Below are 9,941 nucleotides of genomic sequence, written 5' to 3' on the forward strand. Positions count from 1 at the left end.
TTAGAGCTTGTTGAAAGTCCTCTTTGGTGTTTAATCCCGTTGACGGGATATGGAGATCTTTGCAGAATTGTTTGAGCTCACGGTGCGAATAGTCCTTCAGAAGCTCCATCTGGAAGGTGGTCTCGTCGCTTGTGAGGCTCATGGTTTATTCTTCGTTCGGGTAGTGTGTCAGTACTGTACGATCCCTAGACGTGGGTTCTTATCGCGACGCTGCCACCAATGTTAGAAGGGGCGAACTCAGAGGGCCAGGTTATGTTCACCTGGTCACCCCAAGTCCCACCTCTCCTTCAGATCTTGCCGAGTCTTGATTGTGAGGTCCTCACCGGGGAGGACTTTGAGTCTAGGATCGTACACACTGAGCTCACACCACACTACGAACAGACACCACACCGTTGGATTCAAGTAACAAGTTCTTTATATAAGTATTTAAACGAAGAAGGCACTCTTATATACACAGTGGTCGCGGGACCACTAGATCTGTCAGGTTTACTCCACGGGATCCAGTCGCTGCAAGTATGGTTCCACCTCCAAATGTCACCAACACCCTGAAGTGTAAACACAGGGTGTTCGAGCCATTAGGCGAGGGAGAAAAATAACAAACTAAAATAAAAAAATGTGGGATGGGTAAAGGTAGGGTCAGCAGGGAAAGGACGCCTGTAATAAAAGACAAGACAGGCATCAGTTAAGTGCTTACTAGCATGCAGTACTACTCTCATATAGTCTCACTAATAAAACATGAAAATAGGTAAGTACCTGAGCAGAAAGAAAACCCGACCTTGGATAGGAAATAACTACAGCCCTTCTGCCACAATCTGTGAGGAAGGCCTAAGGAACACATAGACATATGGTAAATGAAAACAGTCCTGTCTTACCAGACACACACATGCTGTACTGAGACACCTAACCCACCACTCACAACATACCACAGACTTGTCAGAGGACTCAATGTACAAGGGGTGTCCAAGGTATCCAAAGTAAGGATGTTTGCTCCAACACAAAGTAAGAGGGATACGGTAGTGTGTAGGAAGCAAAAACTACAACACTCCGCTCTCTAAATAATGACCCAACAGAGTATGCATGGATAATGCCAAACAGAAAAACGTAGTTGCGACCACCACTGAATTCTGTCAACAATACACCCAATGGATTACCGCACAATGAGAACTGGGGTAACCTGTAGTTTCCTCACTACATGCCCAGCTCCTTAGTTCCTTGTAAATACCCAGTTTATAACGGAGACGCGTAGTTGTCCTCACTACAGCGCCCCGCTTTCTCAGTACCAAAACAATACCAAGGTGTACGGTAACACGTGGTTTCGACCGCCACTGTGTTCCGCCACACCCAATTAGCCAAGAAAGTATCAGCAACGCTATGATCTGTGAGCAACAGACACAGTACTTCCCCGAGCTCTCGAAACAGGAAAGCAAACAGCTGACCGCATGTGCGGCCGGAGAGAATAGAACGGCAATACCTGCGGGCGCTGTTGTCTGTCTACTGCAGGGACAGAATGTTGAAGTTCTCCCCACGGAGCCTTAGGGGAGGGGGCCAACAGGAGACACGAAAGGCGGGCGTGCAGAGCGGCCGCTCTCACGCCGAGTGCTGAACAAAATCCAGAATAACGCGCAACCGGAAGCGCGTCTGTTTCCTAGATGTACTTCCTGCGGGACTCCGCCGACTCATGGGAAATGTAGTTTCCGAGTGTGGTAGGCGCGATCGGGCGGCGAATCCTGACAAGATCGATGGGGATTCAGGAAGAGGGAAGCGGGACAGTCTTTTAGTCTCTGGGGCAGTACGAGGCGTACCCTACGCACAGCTCTCAATCCTCGAGCCGGGGGATACGGGATGATGATCGTACTGGCTGCCTCACCTCTGTCGAGACGGCTCAGGTCGTGATGGGGATCTCGATGGTCCAGTCGGACCAGAGTACTCCTCGAGCCGCGACGAGGTCAGCAGGGCTCGATCTGGAGGAGTTCGTGAGGAGCCGCGACAGCGTCAGCAGGGCTCCGGTGGTTCAGTTCAGCTTGAGCCGCGACAGCGTCAGCAGGGCTCCGAGGGTTGCGTTCAGCTTGAGCCGCGACAGCGTCAGCAGGGCTCCGATGGTTCAGTTCAGCTTGAGCCGCGACAGCGTCAGCAGGGCTCCGATAGTTACAGGTTAGCTCGAGCCGCGACAGCGTCAGCAGGGCTCCGAGGCTACAGGTCAGCTCGAGCCGCGACAGCGTCAGCAGGGCTCCGAGGTTACAGGTCAGCTCGAGCCGCGACAGCGTCAGCAGGGCTCCGAGGTTCCAGATGAGTTCTTCTTAGGGTCAGCCGCGATCAGATCAGCAGAGCTTCTGGTCCCAGATACAACTGCCCGCTAGCTGTTGGGCGGGCCCAGTTATAGTCCTGCGGCTCTTTGATCTCCGGTCCCTCGCAGGCAGAGGTCTCAAGCCCTGGGGGCTGGTCGTTGGCGAGGCCCGCCGGTTGGCTCTTTGATCCCTTTGAAAGATGGGTCCGGGAATTCCCAGACGCCCAGCGGGTCTGGAGCCAGCACTCGGGGAGGCCAGAGGGGTGATCGAAACTGGGCCACAGGGGAGGCCCAAAGGTGTGACAGATACCGGCCCCTCAGGGGAGGTCGGAGGTGCCATCGAAACTCCCTGGCTTATCTCACTCGGGGAGCCCTTTACCCCCTGGCTGGGACTGGCGCGCCTTTGGAGTCTGAGTTTTGCTGGGGCCGGGGTCACGCTAGGCCCAAGGAGACAGGGATGTCGGGAAGGGAAGATGGCATCCGGGCCTTGTGGGGCCTGCATGGTTAGGCGCTCGGAGCTGGGCGAGGAGCGGGGGAGGCAGGCCTGGTCAGGGTTCTCGGGGGATCTAGGTTTACTGGGAGTGGGACGACCAGGCTCGGGGTGTAGGCTACACTAACAGGGAGGCTGCGCAGGGGACTCGGGGTACAGGTCTACGCTCACAGGGTGTGGAGGGACAGAGGCGAACCACGCCACGAGGCCGGGTCCAACACTTGCACACTCATTCCTTGTTTTTGGAGACCCCTATCCTGACTCGTAACAGAAATGGGCTGCTGTTTTCCTACTTTTCTCTAGGAGCTGGTACCATTTATAGTATTTGACATTGTCTTTAGGAGCATTGGTACATGACCTATTTCCAACAGCTCCTTGTCCCCCTCCTCTTTTGAATTGTGTATGCCACAGCCACCTGAAGAGAAAACTCAAGTCCTACAGGCAGGACTGGACCTGTGAGAGGTCCACGAGGGGAGAAGACGGTGGTCCTACGAACAGGACAGGGTCTGCAAGAGGTACATTAGGGGAGAAGACGCACCGTCCTATGAGCAGAATAAGGCCTGCAAGAGGTCCAAGAGAAGAGAACCTGCAACATGTGGCTGGTGTAACATCGCACCTACAGAAGAAAGGAACGCATGCATAGCATTGGCCTGACGCTACATTGCAATGAGAGAACTGAAAATGAAGAGGAGAGAAAGGTGTGTGAACAGACCTGTCACACTAAAAAGCCCTATTCAATGTAGCACCTAAAGAAGAGAGTGTGGCAAGATACCACAGTGAAAAGGAGAACTGGAAATGGAGAGAAGAGAAAAGTGTGTGACCAGACCGGTCACACTGAAGAACCTGATGACTGCGAATGTGCAGGAGAAGTTGATCAAGACCGATGCGCAGGAGCCGATGATCAAGGGTGACCAGACCTATGAGCAGAAGAAGAGGATCAAGAGTGAGAAGACCAAGGACTCCTGACACGACACAAAAGTGCACCTACAGACTCAAGCAAGCTACTGATATGAAGCGATGTCACTGGCGACAGCCAAGCGGGAGTACCGAAAGTAAGTCACATGTATGCATGAACTGCGTATCTGCCTCAAGCTTCCAGTGCGACCACCCAGCCACCGTCACTGGCTGCTTAATGAAGATGGCGTCCCTGCTAAGAACCACACATGCTGTAGGAGAAGAACAGCACTAGCAACACACCGAGCTACAGGGATGCAAAAACCCTCCAGTCACCCTACCCTTGCAAGCCCTTGTCACTTGTTGTACAGGTTGTCCACTAACAACAACATCAGCATGACGTGCATCACTCTAACCACTAATCATGAAGGAGCACCTCGCCACAAGAGTGGAGCATTACACCTGCAAACCATCAACAGACCAAGGAGGCACTCCTGGCCCAACAGAGGACCAATCATCCAGAGACTATCTGCTAGCTCCCACATGCACCTGAGTCTAGCTGGCAAGAGCACACCTGATCATGTATCATCTACCCTTCTGGTTGCACGTGCGCATCGGCCATGGCCCAGTTGGCGGTCCTGCACTGGCCCCTGCAGCCATGCACGGCCCACACAGTCCTGTGGCAACCCAGCGAAAAGGGCCTCAAAGGAATTTCTGCACAAGGGAATTTCAGCATGAGAGATGAGTCTGAAGCTGCTCCACCAACAGGGAACATTGTTAGTGTCGGTCGAGTCCTTGCTTGGTTGTCCTTCACGGACCCCAGGCACCCAAAGTGGAACCTCTGCAACGGACTCCACCGATGCTCTAGGTGCACCCCACTTTGAACTGTTGACACTAATTCCAACATCATGAGAGACGGCAGGATCGACCAACACAGCATAGGTGAGCTGTAACCCAACTGACATGCTGTCGAAGGGTCTGAGCCCAATCCACACCCACGTTCGTGCCCAGAATCATCTGGTTAAATTAGGGATGCGAGCAGCGATGTCCGGGCGCCACCTACTGCACTAGTCCACTCATACAATACTGTCCTGCGGACTGCCTGAAGAGACCGAGAGACTCAGTGGTGTCTTGTTTTGCTTCTTCATTTCCACAGGTTTGACTCATTTTTGTTTTTCAATACAATTTGGAAGGGATTTAGTGTCCTGCTGGACACCTAATCGATCCCAGCCACTCCATAAGGGCTGGACAGTACACACACCCCATGCCCATCCAACACAGGCATCACCAGTGACGTGGGTCTGTCAATGAAAGGGCCCGAGTGCACGTGCTTGTGGCCAGTTCCATGTACACTATTCATGTGTCCGTGTCGTCCTTTACTGCCCATGCAGGCCTAGGGCCGAGTACCGCACAACACCAACAGATGACCAAAGCTGAGTTTTCCCTTGTTTCATGACAAGTCACAGTGGCATAATCTGAATGCCTTGAAGTTTGTAAATAGCTGAGTCAGGAAGGACAATTTTGTAAGCCCTGGCATAGTTTAATCTAGAATCACATTGACAACAAACACCATTAACAACACAAGCTTTATTGTGGTACAGAGTAAAAAGGTTTTTCCTAAAAATCCTCTTTTGTGGGTAATCGACCGAAACAACTGCAACAACAGGATGAGGCAGATTGAAATGGCATCATTATAATCTTATCTGACAACATTCTATACAGCCACAGAGCAGTGTCCGGCCGCCCCGCCTGCGGCCTCACTGATTACCCCGCCCGCAGCCTTGATCGCACGCCCCTGAGATGTTTAAAAAGTCGGTGAGTCAGACCTCACAAATGTTAGTGACTATCGGTACAAGAAGGATGAGCCTATAGTTAGCTTCTGCCCTGGGGCCCAAGTTTGGTTTCTTTAAAAATGGTTTGACAACCCCTTTCATCCATCCACTAGGGCCAGTACCATATGACAACATATATTAAGGTGTAGGTAAAAGCAAGTGTAACATCCCCAGATAAAGATTTTAGAGACCTGATTGGACATATATCATTTAGGGAGCCCAACTTTAGAGAGCTAAGCAATGAGGAAACTTCCTCCTATTCTGCAGACATTTGGAGCGTTGTGAGACGATTGATAAAATAGGGCACATGTTTGTAATTATGCTGCATGACACATGATACGTGAAGGTGTGCAATATAATCAGGAATGGTCTTAATCTTCTCATAGCAAAAAGACGCTGATCAGTCTCAAACAGCTTGGAAAGGGAAACAGTCATTTTGACAGAGACCAAATCAGTGAGGTTAAAAAAGTGCCTTGAAAAAGAGTCCCTAAGGAGTTGGAGGCCTAAGAAATAGAAATTGAAACAAGAGAGGGCTTCTAGCAATACGAGACAACTTTAATACATGAGGTGTGACATTTACGTAGTGCTTTCATAGTCTGGTGTGTGTGTGTGTATTTGGGCACATATATACATATGTGTGTTTTGCTAAATGTAAAGTTTGATATTTTGTGCTTGCAAAGGTGGAAGGGTTGCAGCCCTGTTTCTCTTACCCTGACCTCAACTGGATATGCCTAAACTACTTAACCCCTTCCATGCTGATGACGAGCTCAGCTCGTCATCAGCGTTACCTACCGTGTCTGAGCTCGTCATGTAACGCGGTAAATCAAAAAATGCCGCATACTGCGGGAAAAACGGCCGCACGTATGCGGTTAAAGTATAACAGCATCAAGATTTACCAATATGCTGATGAAACACAACTTTACTTGAAAGTCTCCTCTGCTGTAGACATTCAACACCATATATATTTTCTGCGTATTATCCGGACCTGTATAGTCAGTATCTACCTGAAGCTCAAAACGACATTGCAATGCATCAACCATTCACAAACCAGCTACCCCATCTATCTCTCATTGACTTTATACTTGTCTTTTACCCTGTACAGTTGCTCCGCTGCCTTTTTGTTAGGATCATGCAACAGAAATTCCACATATGTACATAGGTACATACACAAATCTTTTATGGCCTACTCGCTAAAGAACAATGTTTGCTGTTTATCAGATCATTTTTGGTGTTTTCTTTATCACTACTATACTGCAAGTTGGCAGCTTCAAGGCACTAGTAGCAAAGATAGGTGAAATTAAGGGCTCCCTCTTTGAGAGTCTATTTTCTCAATATGAAGACGTTTGCAGAGTGGATGCCTAAAAATTTAAATTGTGTTTTCTCCTCAAATTGTGTTTTCTCCTCTGAAGGTGATGCTGCCTTCGCTACTGCTGTGACAGCACAGAAATGTCAGACCAGCAGGTGGGGATCTCTAAATAGGGCGGACAGTCCTATGCCTGAGTGGTGAAGTCCATGGGCATGTCCCCGCTGGAAGATCTGTTGACTATCCACCAGATTCTAAGTGCCCCTCCTAATCATGGTCTTCAAGGTTACTGAAGGCAGGGCATTTGACATATCAGACATTGTCTGGTGGTCTTTGTGTATCATAACTAACTATGCCTAATCTTAATGATGGGTTTGGTGACCGAACAACTAAGACTAATGTATTGTAAGCAATGTACCTCTATGGCTATCATCATGATGGAATCATAAAGACACATTTAGAGACACAGCCATGGTTTGAAGTTATATAGAATTCACTGATGATTAGTGCACATGGATTATAGGACAAGGGTTCACCCAAACATAGTCACTGGGACCTGGGTAGTATCGTTACTGAGAAAGAGGGGTCCCAGTGTAAAGTCATCAATTAACAGAGTTAAATCAAAATAAAAAGGACAGTAAATGTAACTACACCGTTTTTATTCACAGTGTAGATGTATAATGAATACCAAATCATGGAATCAACATTTCAAAAAGGCTGTAGAGTGCCCCAAGGAAGGAGGGAGGTGATAAGGTGAGGGTAGTGTGGATAGGGGAATGGTGACATTAAAAACAACCAAATGGCGCAATTGTATCCATATGTTAATTTAAATATATAAAGCAACAAGAAACCATAGGTTCAATACATCACTTGAACGTAATCATACTTCACAAAATACATTAATGTTATAATTGTGGCGTGAAGTTGAAAAACAAAAAACAGTTGTCTACGTTTCGACCCTCTGACAGTTGCAGGAATTAGTGACACCCTTGCTGTGGGGTCTTCATCAGGACAAGATGGGGGCAGACAACCTAATTGAATAAATATCAATAATTAATTGGATATAATTTAGCTCCTATCAAATAGGTTAAAGACGTAAGCAATGAATAAAGCACACTAAGAACAAGAGAGCATACCAAATCAATTGTTGCTCAGTTTTCACATAATTCATAGGTAGGGTGATGAACATCTCCTGTTGTTTACTTCAAATCCTGTGATTACAAAGGATGGGAAATTATTACGAAGAAGGGACATGCTTTTAACTGAAAATGCACTGACTCAAAACGCACTTACATGGTGTGCCGTAAATAGGGCCCTCAAATATTAGGGACTGGCGTAGACGGTTGGATCGAAACGAATCACATAGAGAGGTCAGGGAGGAGAATCTGTTGAAAAGAGAGAACGCATGGATACAGAAACTGTCCTCCCAGAAGCCGATTGGCTTAAACGAGAGAATTGAACTGTCATGTTACCTGTAAATTAATTTGCTCTATTGACTGTATCTTGTTAACACTGTGCATGTTCACAGAACCACAGATATACATTTTGCTCAATTCTCCGCCACACGCCACAGCACCACGAGTTAGTACCACACAGAAAGTGAACACATTCACCCAGTTTGGGGTTCGAACCTCACAATATATTTTTCATTTTTTATTTTTCATCTTTCATTCAGTCTTTTCACGTTTTCAATTACTCCGTTGCATATAGACATTTGCGTTACACCTCCTTGATCATTACACCATTAAGTTGCAGGTTTATAGTTTTCAACATCCTATCGATTAGCAATGCACCAATAATTACGATCTTGGTTGTAACCGCGAGCAACAACCATAGTCTGTTGACCATGTCCATGGTCACATGACCGGAACTTTTTTCAAATAGGGAAACGCGACCGGAGCTTGTCCCCGTGCCGCCTTTACTGAAGACTGTCAACAAAACTCAAGCACGTCGAACAGACAAACAAGGTTAGTTTGATAGAACCTCTAGAGGAATAAGGCAGTGAGCGCTTTAACATAACGCTCGCTATACACGTGCTGACATTTTGTTTTTTCTACAGATGTAGAACGATACCCAAGGAAAGGCTTGTAAGTGAAGCATCGTTTTTCCACGTTTTTCCGATTATTCGGTTTCTGCACAACCCGCTGTAAATAACCCAATTAGAACCTCACGGATATGTTTTGGCATGATTACACGTTAGGCACTTAGAACCCGTTACCGACACTGAATTTATCACATTTTAACATGAATAGACAATGTGTTTTATGATTTGGCGTGACTACTATGCAAAATTGTAATGATTATCATATTATGATTACAGTGTTGATTCCCTGATGAAGGGCATGCAATACCTGCCCGAAATGCATTGGAATTCTTTGAAATCACATGGCCTGAAGTTTATTTGATTATCACTACATGAAAGGATAACACAATGATGTGGCAAATGAAATGTTAATTAAAACATCATTCATGAACTAAGAAACCTAAGAGTGGAAGTCTTCCTTTTCCAAGAAAGACAATATATGTGTGCCCTAAAGGGATGGAACTAGAGGTCCTCTAGTTCCACTTTCATTCATACATCTCATGAAGTCATGCAACAGCTTGGCTTATGATCAAAAGTTGGAAATAATATTGATTTACATATAAGGGATCAAATAATCGTTTGGTGCTTCAACAAGAAAATGCAAAAGCAGCTTTTGAGACACCTCAGTCCTTCTGTTATGAAAACCAATTCTGTTTGGAATGCAATAAAATTGCCAAGAGCGTAGAGTTCAATTGTTTCACATCACCTTTAAATGTAGACTCTTCTGTTGGTTATATAGCTTTTGTTTCTTGAGTGGCATTTCATGAAAAGTCACAACAAAGTGTGCAAGCTAATGCTTGTCAAAATACTAGTTTAAAGAATAAAAATGTTGTTGTGGTTCAGCCTTGGATAACGAATATTATAAATGTGGCCAAGTCGTCCATTTCTCAAATGTTTGCAAAAAACGTCAGTCATGATGTGTCATTGGTGTTGCAGAAGAGAATCATTTGTACCCTACCCTGATGCTGCCGCATGGCAAGTGGAAATTTGCACTTTATGTATACAAGTTGACTCCTTCTCTGTAGATATATAGTTTAATGTTGGTATGGATAAGC

This window comes from Lissotriton helveticus, chromosome 9, assembly GCF_964261635.1.
Source record: "Lissotriton helveticus chromosome 9, aLisHel1.1, whole genome shotgun sequence".
In the NCBI taxonomy this organism is placed as follows: Eukaryota; Metazoa; Chordata; class Amphibia; order Caudata; family Salamandridae; genus Lissotriton; species Lissotriton helveticus.